This window comes from Pimephales promelas, chromosome 6, assembly GCF_988280905.1.
Source record: "Pimephales promelas chromosome 6, fPimPro1.hap1.1, whole genome shotgun sequence".
NCBI classification, from domain to species: domain Eukaryota; kingdom Metazoa; phylum Chordata; class Actinopteri; order Cypriniformes; family Leuciscidae; genus Pimephales; species Pimephales promelas.
The window spans coordinates 6889282-6902263 of NC_142774.1; the positions used below are offsets into that span (position 1 = coordinate 6889282).

General features: G+C 38.4%; 1 long non-coding RNA gene across 5 annotated transcripts in view; it reads left to right on the top strand.

Moving 5' to 3' along the window:
* Nucleotides 1-11464, top strand: part of LOC120490236 (uncharacterized) — a 45296-nt gene extending 33832 nt beyond the window's left edge. The window contains exons 1-7 of one of the 5 annotated variants that reach the window (XR_016168806.1): nt 6167-6325; nt 6465-6632; nt 8419-8556; nt 8637-8809; nt 9879-10059; nt 10307-10371; nt 10458-11464. This is a non-coding gene — a long non-coding RNA (uncharacterized LOC120490236). Of the gene's footprint in view, nt 1-6166; nt 6633-8418; nt 8557-8636; nt 8810-9878; nt 10060-10306; nt 10372-10457 lie in introns of those variants that run through there. The other 4 variants (XR_016168805.1, XR_016168804.1, XR_016168807.1 and 1 more) reach the window with 4 other exon arrangements.
* The last annotated feature ends 1518 nt before the right edge of the window (nt 11465-12982 follow it).

Genomic DNA, 12982 nt, shown 5'->3' on the forward strand with positions numbered 1-12982 from the left:
AAATCCTGAAATGTCCCTCTTACATTCTTCTCTTCATCTTTAAACACCTGTATTCACTGGACTGCGACACAAAAGACTCACTCGGGTCCTTCAGTTCAGAACAGTTCTCATTATGTGGGACAGTGAGATCTAAGAGAGAAAAGGAGAGGCTTTGACCCATGTGTCATCTCTGGCAGCAGAGCTCAAATACGTGAATTCTGAATATTCATAAATTGAGTTTGTCTTTGATGAGCAAACCTGGTCGATATATTGTAGTGTCATCCCAGATCTGGACCAAGGTACATGCTGTCTGGGTAGTGTACCGTACCTGGGTCTGAATGGTCCTCAAGGCTATGCTCCCACTCTAAATGAGAACAAGAAGTTGATAGGGTGAATACACATTGCACACACACACACATTTCTTTATACATGTGGTATATGCGAATGAATGGCTCTTTTGATTCAAAAGCAAGATATTCCTGAACAAAGAACAACCGTCACCCATTTTCTCTATTAGAAACTTGCTATAAAAACAAGTCTTTTAAGACATCAAGACATCCTTGTGTCATTCAAACAAAAAAACAAACAGTATAGAAATTTGCAAGGTTAACAGACCTGGAAAGGAATAACACCGCTTTAAAGCGAAATCACAATTTCCTTGGATTGTGCTCATGGCTGTCTTAATTTTTATTTTTCTGAAAAGTTTGCAAGCACCAGTTTGCTTTCAGTGCAATGACACTAACAATATGATCTAGGACATTAAATAAAAAATGGAATGAACCAAAGGGGTCACGGCCTGAACTTTACAGTCCCTGTATTGTAAAAAAAAAGGTAAACTACTGGCAGCTGTGGTTACCAGCAACATACCGTAAAAATACGTTGTGTTACTGTTTTGGAAATTAACAGCTAAATACCGTATTGTCAGCTACCACTGTAAAAAAGTAATCCTGTAAACTACTGGCAGCTGTGGTTACCAGCATCATATCGTAAAAATACGTTGTGTTACTGTTTTTGAAATTAACAGCTAACTACCGTATTGTCAGCTAGTGTAAAAAATAATCCTGTAAAAAAACGGTAAACTACTGGCGGCTATGGTTACCAGCATCATACCGTAAAAATACGGGTTGTTACTGAAATTAACAGCTAAATACCGTATTGTCAGCTACCATTGTTAAAAATAATCCTGTAAAAAACGGTAAACTACTGGCAGCTGTGGTTACCAGCATCATACCGTAAAAATACGGTGTGTTACTGTTTTTGAAATTAACAGCTAAATACTGTATTGTCAGCTACAGTATAAAACTTTAATTTAACAGCTATATGCTCAAACACAAAAACAGTCACACACCGTATTTTTACGGTATGATGCTGGCAGCCACAGCTGCCAGTAGTTTACCGTTTTTTTACAGGATTGGTTTTTACAGTGAACTTTAATTTAACGGCTATATGCTCTAACACAAAAACGGTAACACCGTTTAGTTGCGGTATGATGCTGGCAACCACAGCTGCCAGTAGTTTACCGTTTTTTTACGGTACTATTTTTTACAGTGGGGAATTTGTCAACACACACACACAGCAATGGACAGTCATGTGGGATGTTCAAGGAGCTTTGAGTGCTGTTTACACTCTCTCAGACGGGACCCCGAGCACCTGGTAATTAAAATTGCTAATCATGCACAATTACCCATCCAAGCTCCCCACTCTGAAAGTGGCCTCTCACACTCTCTGGAAGTGTGGGCTAAAGGGGGAAGAATGTTAGTCATCTTTTGATTAGCGTTCTGTGGCAGGAGCACCTCTCACCGCAGTTTTGTCTTGCGGAGCAGCCACCGCGAAGTCAGCGACAAAAGAGAGAGACGAACATCTGCTAGAGGTTGACCGATGTTGCCAAGACCACCAGGCCAGGTGCGGGTTTTACCGAGAGAGCTGGTTCCAGGGAAAAGCAGCACGCGGCGGCACCCTCGCAGGGCAAACATCTCTACCCCGTCACCTGTTTCTTTGTGCAGCACCAGCTGAGCGTGCAGGATCCACAGCTGCCTCCAGCACAAATCCCCCTCTTGTGTTTGTTTTCCTCGCAAAAACGAGTCACCTGTTTTAAGTTGGTCACCTCAGGGCTTGTTTGTAATGGAAACCTGTATTTGATCAGAAAACGTAAGTCAACAATCGCTTCTGCTCGTCATATTTTAGTTGATAAAATCAGTCAATACATTTTAATTGAGGAAAAACAGCTAATAAAATGAACTAATCATGTATAATGACAGTTCTTGTGTTTTATCATTGTACATCCCAGCATCTATTTTACAGATCTGAAATGTTATGTTTTTGTGAATTTACAGATGTGAAAAGAAAACACATTGAAAAATACACGCACACTTTATTTTTTACACAGTTTTTATAAATTAGTACATACCCAAAAGGAGGATTTGAGCGATTTTGTCAGGTTTAGCTCACTTCTGAGAGCAAATTTGTCCACAGAATATGGTGGCACACCCACACACGTTTTATGGGGAATTTCCATAGACATGATGATGTTTATACTATACAAATTGTATATTCTCCCCTCACTAACCCTAACATAGCCTACTCCTAAACCTACCCATCACACAAAACTTTCCACATTTTTACATTTTCAATAAAAACATGATTCTGTTTGATTTATAAGCTGTTTTTCCTCATGATATACACCCACAAGGTCAAAAATGAACTATTTGTGGGGACATTTGGTCGCCATTATGAAAGGGTACTAACTAATAGGACCACACAGAGACAAAATTAGGCCTAACTGTGATGTAGAAAACAAATGTATTGTTTTAAGACCTCCCCAACCTTTCGTTTGAACTTCTTTTAGAGAGGTTCAGGTTATAATTAGTTGGTCAGACCCCTCCTGTGTCCTGGTTAGGTGCGGTCCAGGAGTAATTAGCCAGGCTAGCTGGGGAGGGCTGCGGAAAACAATCGCCCCCGCTGTTTGCTCAAGTTCGAGCCCGTTGAACTGGCTTAATTGGCCGTGTAATAATGTCGACCTGAGGAGGGCTTGCGTGAAAGGGCTGTCCCGGTTCCCACAAACCCCGGGGCCAGCGCCAATCTAGCCCCTCGCTGAAAGACTGACGGGAAGAAAAAGGACACCGTACAATGACTCGCTCGGGTGGGTGAAGGATTTCTCCGTGTAATTAGGCTCGCCCTGTTTCCACAGACACACACGGCCCAGCAGGCCTGCTGCGCGCGGACCATACGGAGCACCGTGGGTAGTCACATTCAGACCGGTCGCTGATTAGGGTATTGTTCCCGTGTTTATCATCGGGGATGTTAATTACTTCGACGAATAATCGTTATTAATGAATTTCAATTGGACGGTGTTTCACTCATATTAGGTGTAAATGCTAAAATCGAAGCATTTTGTAAGGCCTTTCTATCAGTAATTAGAGGACTGGTTTATGCTCACAACAAACTGTTAATTTTGATTAACCAAACTGACTCGGTATGACCATTTTTGTTTACATTTTACAATAAGGTTAATTAGCATTAGTTAATAGTTACTAACATGAACTAACGATGAGCAATACAAAGATTACTAGGCCTACTGTAGGAAATGTTACATAGGCCTAATCTTTGTTAATAAAATACAGCTGTTCATTGTTTGTTCATGTTAGTTCACAGTGCATTAACTAACCTTTGATTTTAATAACGTGATGTTGAAATTCACATGAACTAAGATTAATAAGTGCTAAAGAAGTAGGCTATACTGTTCATTTTAAGTTAGTTACAAACTTAATGTAAAGGGTTACCCAATTATATTATTAGTTGTATATATCCTCTATGCAAGAGATGTGTCCATCATCTTCTATCATGGATAGGTCATCAATTCAAAAACAACCTCTATTCAGATGTGATGACAGTTAGATAAAATATTAGTTTCAACAACAGCCTGTCCCTGTGTGCTTGCATTATAAAAGTGGCAAGCAACACTATGAACAATCAGCATTTATCTTCATTGCAAAAATAATCATTGTAGAATCACAGGTCTCTAATTTTTTGGTTCATTCCTAACACATTAGATGTTTTACTCTGGTTGTCAGTAGAAGAGCGTCCTCCACTGGCAATGCTTGAAAACAAATGCTTTGACTGAAAGAGAACCCGCCTGTTAGTTCAAGATCAATAATAGGTAATTATGTGTTATAATGCACACTGTAGCTCATATGTCTCTCACAGTCGCATATTTAGAGACTGTCAACACAGATTGTTATTGATAAAACCAACTGCTTTAAATAATGCATCTGTCAAAATAATAAATCTATTTTACTAGGACTTTGAAAGAAATTCGATCATATAGTTTGCAGATGTCATACAGCGTCTGTGCCAATTAAAAGAGCCAGAACCCCCTGTTTTAGCACAGAGACTTGTTCTTTTATTTGTAATATCCTCCGATGGATGTATTTCATTTTCTGTATTGGTCTTTAAAAACACTTACATGTTTTGGCCCTTCAATATGATCAATATAATAAAGAATATTCTTCTTTTGATATTCAATCTTCTAAAGTCTGCTTAGGCAAATAGTGGCTTTCAAATCAAGATGCCTTTCAACTTGATCCATCCTTGCTTTTGAAAGTGATGTCTGTAATCCTCTGATATAATTTAGTCAGAGGAGAACCTCACTGGTCTCTTTAGACCCGGGCTCTATAGAGGCTAAGACGTACCAAATGATGCTGTATTTAACATACATAAATATTGCATGAGATTTTTTTAATGTCTAGATGACTGAGGTGCAGTTCTAACTGCTGTAGGCGATTTGATTGTCTTTAGAATGACATAGGCTGGATTTAATCATGAATGATCGAGATTAAAGATATACTGGAAAAATATCACAACATTTTTATTTTTTTTTAATCACCATGATTGTACACTCAAATATTTAGGGAGCAAACAATTGCCATTTTATTGAGCATTAAATATCAAGTGATATTTCTGATTGGCTAGATTTTGCAAAAAAAAAAAAAAAAAAAATCTGTGCAAAAAAAAAGTCAATTACTGCACCTTCAACGTTATCAGCCGTTTCTGTAGATTACAGAGTTGTGGTTCATGCCATGATTTGTCTCGTCTGCTTTAAGACTATGGGCCCTATTTTAACGATCTGAAACGCAAGCGTAAGTAACTTTGTGGGCGGGTCTTGAGCGCTGTTGCTATTTTACCGGCGTGACTCTTGCTCCCGACGCAAGTTTAAAAGGTGTTGGTCTGAAGTAGCTTCATTATTCATAGGTGTGGTTTGGGCGTAATGTGAAATAAACCAATAACGCTACGTTCACACCGGAAATTCGCGTCTACCTTGACGCTCATGGAAAGCCGTTAGGGCCAAAAACATGCGAATTTTAACGAGTATTTTACGTGTGAAATACGCGTTAAAATTCACGTGTTTTTGGCCCTAAAGGCTTTCTATAGCGCTCTCCTGCCTCATTCGCGCCGCATGAATTTTTAAAAAATGTTTTTTAAAGAATTAGATTTGGTTAAATATGCATATAATATGGTTCAATATGTAAGCTTTATGCCTATTTTTCCCATCGTCATGGACACAGCAGTGATTTCCCTCGTGTTTAAATATTTTTCCTTATAATAATGTATAATTTGCAAAAAGTAAAATGCATCTGTGTAGATGAGAGAATCATCTAGGCCTACAGTTTATGCGCGTTGTTCACACTCTGTAGCCTATTATGGCCAAGCATGCACACTTAAAATAGCATCTGAATATACTGTAGCTATGCGCAACGTGTCACTGACTTAGACTAGGTGTTTTTCTGGTCAGTGGCGCAATTGTTTTCTGGAACTGCAAAATAGCACTAGGGAATATTTGCACTGAAACACGTCTATTTTTTATTTATTTTATTTTTTTTGCACCGACCCGCCCAGGGAGCGCAAGTTGATTTCCTACACTCTCAGAAAAAAAGGTACGAATGCTGTCACTGGGGCGGTACATTTTCAAAAGGTACACTTTGTACCTAAAGGGTGCATATTGGCACCTTCTTGGTACACTTTTGTACCTAAAGGGTGCATATTGGTACCTTCATGGTATACTTTTGGACCTAAAGGGTGCATATTGGTACCTTGATGGTACATATTTGTACCTTTAGGTACAAAAGTGTATCTTTTTGAAAAGGTACCGCCCCAGTGACAGCTTTCGTACCTTTTTTTCTGACAGTGTAGTTTACCGATGTGCGTCTGTGGAGGGAAAAGTCCGCTTTGCGCATGGGCAAAATAGGAATGATACATGCGTCAGTGTACAAAGTCATTTGCGCTCGGTGCAAGATAGGGCCCTATATCTCAGTTGTTCAGCATCTCCATTGGCGCACAGAGAGAAGTCTAGGTACACTATCAAAGGAAATTCTAGTGCAATTTGTTCTTTTATAATAAGAGGTTAAAAGGCGACAGTTTGACGGCTCACTCGCCCTTTCTCTTATTTTTTCTCGCTTTCGCTTTGCTCTCTGCCGCATTCATTGCTCAAGGTCAGTGCCGGAGGCAGGCGTGAGGTTACGGCGGTGACGGCAAGGTCAGAATCTCCACTGTCGTTTGACACGCGTTCTGCCATGGAGATGAAGAGGTGAAGATGGGGTGAGAGGAATGTGCCTGTTGCATGTAACCTGACGTGTCTAATGGGTATGAAGAATACACAGGTATGCTTGGTATCCTTTGCATTTAAAGCATTCTTAGTGTGTAAATTATAATGGCCTTATTCCGTTCCACATATGCCATACATATGTATATGTAACGGAGGCCAGCTAGTAGTTGCTGTGCGAGTAAACCTCACTCACCGATCTCAATGGGCGCTCTAGCGACAGACGCTAGAGGCTGCAGTCTTTAGCCTCCTTGTTAGAGCGCCTGACTCTCATGCCGGAGACCCGGGTTCGAGGCCCGCTCGGAGCGGGGCGAGTTGGACCCGGGTGTGAGGGGTTACATATATATATATGAGCGTGATTTTGTCCACAGAATGGGGATTGTAAATCAGCTGAGAAAGAGCTTTGTTTAAATCCATTCACAGATAAAATGGATAAAAAAAGTTTGCAAACATACCATCATTCCCTTCCTGGAGCCACAGTGATCCCCCACACCAATCTGTCTCCCATCACTTCTTAGACATCCAACTCAAATCAAGTAAGAGGTCTTCAGCAGCACCTCAGTGTGTTCTGGACCATTGAAAGACATTTTAAATCAATAACGAACCAAACCACTGCCAGAGTGAGCGCGAAACGTTAAATGACTCATAAATAATATTAGCAAATAACAGCAATTTCACATCTAATAGAGCGATTTCACAAGTCAGTGAGCATGGCCACACACACACACACACATTTACACATATCTAAGAACACATGAGCGTACACTCCATTAAACATTTTAAATGAAGGATTAGCTACAACTTCAAGACACCTCCAGCAGTGCATGTGGACCACAGTCCTTATTTATCCTGATTCATTGTGATTGAATGAAATGGTCAATTATAATATTTTAACACTGACCTGTTGAGTGTTGACTGGAAACATCAGCATAATATACAACAGTTAAAGGGTTAGTTCACCCAAAAATTATTCATTCATCATTAGTCATTATTACTACCCCTCAAATTACTCTTCAGAACACGAATGAAGAGATTTGAATGAAATCTCGGATATTTCTGTCCCTCCACTGACAGCTACACAACTAGGCCTACCGCTTTAACGCTTCAAAAAAAAATCATAAAGAGATCGTAAAACTAATCCACATGAATCGAGCAGTAGACCAACATTTTCTGTTGAGACACGATTGCTCTATCTAACAATTCTAGGATTTGTTAGAATGTTACCATGCCAACAGTAATACTGTCATTGTTTAAAATGCATATAAAAGTTTGTCGCGATTTTCTCACTTAATGTGAGGTCATCGTTTTGGAATATTAAGTTATGTCGAATGATGAATGAAGGGTCTCTCTATAATTTTATAGACCTCATATATTTATAAGAGCTGATAGAATTCTCTTGGATTTATTAATTAAATGATCAATTTTTCATGTAAACGATCAAATGGTTGGAGGCCTTGCCTTGTAAAATCGGATTATTATAATTTTCTATATTAGTTTTAGGTCGTGTATTTAACAGTAATGATCAGGGTCCTGTTGTATTTGGAGTAGCAGAGGTGAATTTTTGAAGCAGCCTCAATACGTTACAATTTGCTGCCACCTTGAGGTCGTAGTCTAGAAGTACACCTGGTGTGAACTACAGACTGTTTGCTCAAAATGTACAGGCAATGTGGTCCTAAGTGAGCCAGTGTTGATTACTTCCAAAGTAAAGTGTATAACGTACACTGGCATTTTTAAGGGTAAGTAAGTATGAGTAAAATACCTATTTAGTGTAACATCACTGTGTTAAGCTGTCTCAATGAATACTTCTATTGTGATTTTTAAATTATTTGATTTTTTTTGTTCAGGATTTTCTACCTACTACCGCATGTGCAGCAACTGTGGTCTAAAATACCGCTATCAAGAGTGGACTGATGGTCTTCACAATTTTGATGACCATTTGCTGATGTCATCACACGTGTGTTGTCCTGCGCCATTCACTCCAGGTTTGCTGTTATTTAAGGTTTTAATTATATGGTGTTCTTTTAAATGATCTATATGCTAATAACTAATCTTGTCAAAACAGACTCATCATGCCATTAGCAGAGCTGTTGAGGTTTTGGAGACGACAACACAACAGAAATTTCCACGTAAAGAAAAAATCCTTCATGCATATATGCATTTCGAAGCACTAACAGACCATGACTACGCATACTCCTGTGATGGATCTTCACAAAAAGGCGGCATTTAATATGCCTGGTAGGTCATATCAGCATATAAAAAATATTCTATAAACGTTTCATTGAGAATTTTTATTACAGTGAGTGAGATTCCTCCTCCACCACCTGAATATGATGGTCAGATCAATTTGAAAGACTTTTGGACATCTGTGACTGCCGAAGTAGTTTGCCGGGGCCTATTGGGCCGTAAGGATTTATTTTGTTTTTGTTAGACATACAAGTCTACTGTAGCTACAGTTGTTTTAAAGGAGTAGTTCACTTTTAAAAAAACTTTTGCTAATAATTAACTCACCCCCATGTCATCCGAGATGTCCATGTCTTTCTTTCTTCAGTCGAAAAGAAATTAAGGTTTTTGATGAAAACATTCCAGGATTTTTCTCCAAATAATGGACCTCAATGGAAACCAAATGGTTCAAGGTCCAAAAGACAGTTTCAGTGCAGCTTCAAAGGGCTTTAAACGACCCCAGACGATGAATAAGGGTCTTATCAAGTGAAACGATCGCTCATTTAAAAAAAACAACAACAAAGTTTAAGTTTTATAAGCTCAAATGCTCGCCTTGCTCTGTTCTGTGATGCGCGTTTGTGACTCTCCTGTTCGAACTCGTTCATCAAAATGAACGAATCTTTTTTCGTGTCATTTGGTTCATTCAGCGAACGGATTGACTCGGAAAAAGATAGCTTATAAAACTTAAACTTTGTTTTTTTTTTTTTAATGAGAGATTGTTTCGCTTGATAAGACCCTTATTCATCGTCTGGTGTCGTTTAAAGCCCTTTGAAGCAGTACTGAAACTGTTTTTTTGGACCTTGAACTGTTTGGTTCCCATTGAAGTCCATTATATGGAGAAAAATCCTGGAATGTTTTCATCAAAAACCTTAAAGGGATACTCCACATTTTTTGGAAATAGGCTCATTTTACAATTACAATTGAAATTCAGTAGTATGCACAATGTTGGTTTAGGCCTAGTCAACCACCTTGCTACTGCAACCCAAATAGCGGGTTTTTCAAAATCGGACCTATAGAGGTGGATCCTAAGTTTAAAACTGTTTTCAACTTTTAAAAAGTTTTAACTATCTGTTCTCTTTTGAAGCATGATCGCAACAAAATGGATAGCTGGAAAAAAACTGGCAACTCAATAAGAACAAGGTTCATTGCACTCAGCATTCAACACTGTCATCAATACACAACGTATATAGTATGTTTTGGATTTTTGCCAGGTTATTCCACCATCACAGAGAGACCACTTGGACTGTGGAGTGTTCAGGCTAATGGTATGTGACAAATGAAGCTTCAAGTTAACCTTACCTGACTTTGGGGATTGCATTAGTGGCTTTTCAAAGGCAATGGGTATAGGAAGAATTTGTAATTGCTTGGAATAAATAAATAATGTGTTACAGTATGCACTATACATTACTTTTGAGTGGCCATTTGATTTTACCCAATTTATTAGAGACATGTTTTGATGACTCTTTCATTTTGTCTCAGTTTTTGATGTTTTTTTGTTTCTTGTTTCCGTAGACTGACATGCCTTTAATCCGAGAGTGTTGGCTGAACCTAGCATTAAAGTCCAGGAGCCATGGAAGGTGAGAATTAGATTTGCAAAACAAAAAACAGTCTTTCCAAAGTTTTCACTTTCTTTTTATTTTTTAAACCATTTACCATATTACAGGGAAGCCTCAAGAAGTATCAAGTGGATTACATGCATGGTTGTCCCAAGGACCATTGGATTCTTATGGTGTAATGTCTGACAAGTCACTAGGAATTTGTACATTGTAGAAATTTTGCCTCACAGAATAGCAGTGATTTTATTCCTTGTATGTGAGTATGTGGATTTTATACAAAATAATCAGCTAACTTGTGTGAGCCTTCTAATGTTCTAGTTACGTGCTGATGTTTATTTCATTGAGTTAAAGAGAGTTAATGTCGTGCTCAGGAGACCATGTGCGAACGCTATTGTGTAGTAGCCTTGTCTGGCCAGAGGATGTCGCCATCATTTCTTCTGTAAACCCATTTTAAAACAGTTATATGCAAACTGGTTAGTGAGATGGGTAAAACTCTTTATAAAGAATAATTTTTATGTAATTGTAGATCGTTTAAAGGGGCATAACAATGTTTATTGAGATGTATGTTTGATGATCCTGGATTTATTATTCATGTTGCATAATAATTTAGTACTGGAACTGTTTAAAACTACAGTTGTGATTTATTTTGTTTTATCAGACTGTAATGACAATACTGGATATTGGAATGTTCTGATGAGTACCACTGGAATTGAATACAGTTAAAGAAGGAAATTACATCTCCTCGTCTTTATTCCTGTGTCCTGACCGATACACCATCCTGTTAACTGGCTGAAACCCTTTATGTACTAGCCCTACTTGATTACCTCACTAACAGTAAATGATGTCAGATTCCATTGTGAAGTCATTTATAAGTATAAAATTAGTGCTGCTATAATTTAGTCACTTACAGTTGCATAATCAGTTGTGGAAAAAGCAAACATATTTTCTGCTTGAATTCAAACTTGATTTAATATCACTGAAAATTGGTATTTCAAAAAAAGTATTTGAAATCAAAGTGCATGTGGATTACTGAGAGCCTATCAAAGAATACACTTCTTTTTAAGAGATATTCTTGCATGTAACAATGAACCACGTGCTTTTCAGGGAAGATTAAATGTAAGGATTTGTAATCAATCTTTTTATTTTTTATTATAATTATATGCTTGTTCCAAATAATAGCCTAATAAAAAAAAATCTAATAAAATACTTGGCTATTGCTCCCCACCAAGGTACACAAAAGGTACACATTCACACAATGTACAAACTAGTGTTTGTAACTTTTTAAACTTTATTAAATAAGATTTTGTTTTCAGCAAGTTTGTTTTTCCCGTCAAAAGTCAAGTCATCTTCATTTATATTTCGCTTTTAACATTGTGGATTTGTTACAAAGCAGCTTTACAAAGATAAACATATAATTGAAGGTAACTGAGATTAAAGCTAAATTGTGGTTCTTTAATAAAGTTATTTTCAGCTAAAGTTAGTTTTGATTGATTCGCTTCCGTCGCAACGATCATTTGTTATTATATTTGGGGCCGCTAAAATGACGCCATTCTCTCTAAACGGACAGCTAGGAATCTGTCGACCAATCAGAATGCAGTGCGAGGAAATCCTACTCCGCCCCCTGAATCTGGATCCGACTCCGCCCCTTGGATCTCATGTTCTGCATTGAGGTGCTTGCTTCTGGGGTCCTCTTAAAGGGTACATATCATGCTTTTAAATCATTCATTTTTACATATAAATCATACCGTTGTGGTCTATATAAAACATAAAGGCTTGGGTCTGAATTCCTTATTATTATAGCTCCACAAGCCCCTTTTCTACCCCTTTTCTGATGTGCGTCGGAGCGAGAAATAACAATGGCGGATTCCTCGAAGTGTTGGACCGGTAGTCAATGTCCTTATTTGGCAGTTCCGCTGCAAATACGGTGACGTGATAGTTCAAAAAACGTCATAGAGAACAGAAAAATCTGAACAGGCTGAAAAATATGACCAAAACAGAATATAAAGATATAAACGAAGCACCCGAAGAGAATAATTTCATCTTTTCTGTACTTATAAACACTCCAAATATTCAACAAAATGCATTTAAGGGTTAAAAAAGTGGATTTTGCATATGTCCCCTTTAAAAGTGCTGTCGGAGCTACCGTTGGAGCCCTCTGCTGGAAGGGAATAGTAAGATGGCCGCTCGAACACTTCCGGTGGCTTCACTGCCTAGTGGCAGTTTAGAACGTCATGAGATGTCCAGTCATTGTTCCAAACCTATATGACTTTCTTTCTTCTGCTGAACACAAAAGAAGACATTTTAAAGAATGTTGGTGACCAGACAGTTAACTTGAAGTCACCAATTGACTTTCATAGTATTTTTTTCCACTTCAATAAAAGTCAATAGATGCAGTCAACTGTTTAATTACCAACATTCTTCAAAATATCTTCTCTTGTGTTCAGCAGATGAAAGAAACTCATACAGCTTTGGAACAGAGTGAGTACATTTTTTCGGATGAACTATCCCTTTAAAGCCGATTGTCAGTAACTGGATGGGGGAGTAGCGGGGAATGGGATGGGGGGCTGTGCCTGTGCGAGCTGTGGGCGGGAGGGTGTAGCTGCCGAGTGCGCATGCGCTCATGACGCGCCAG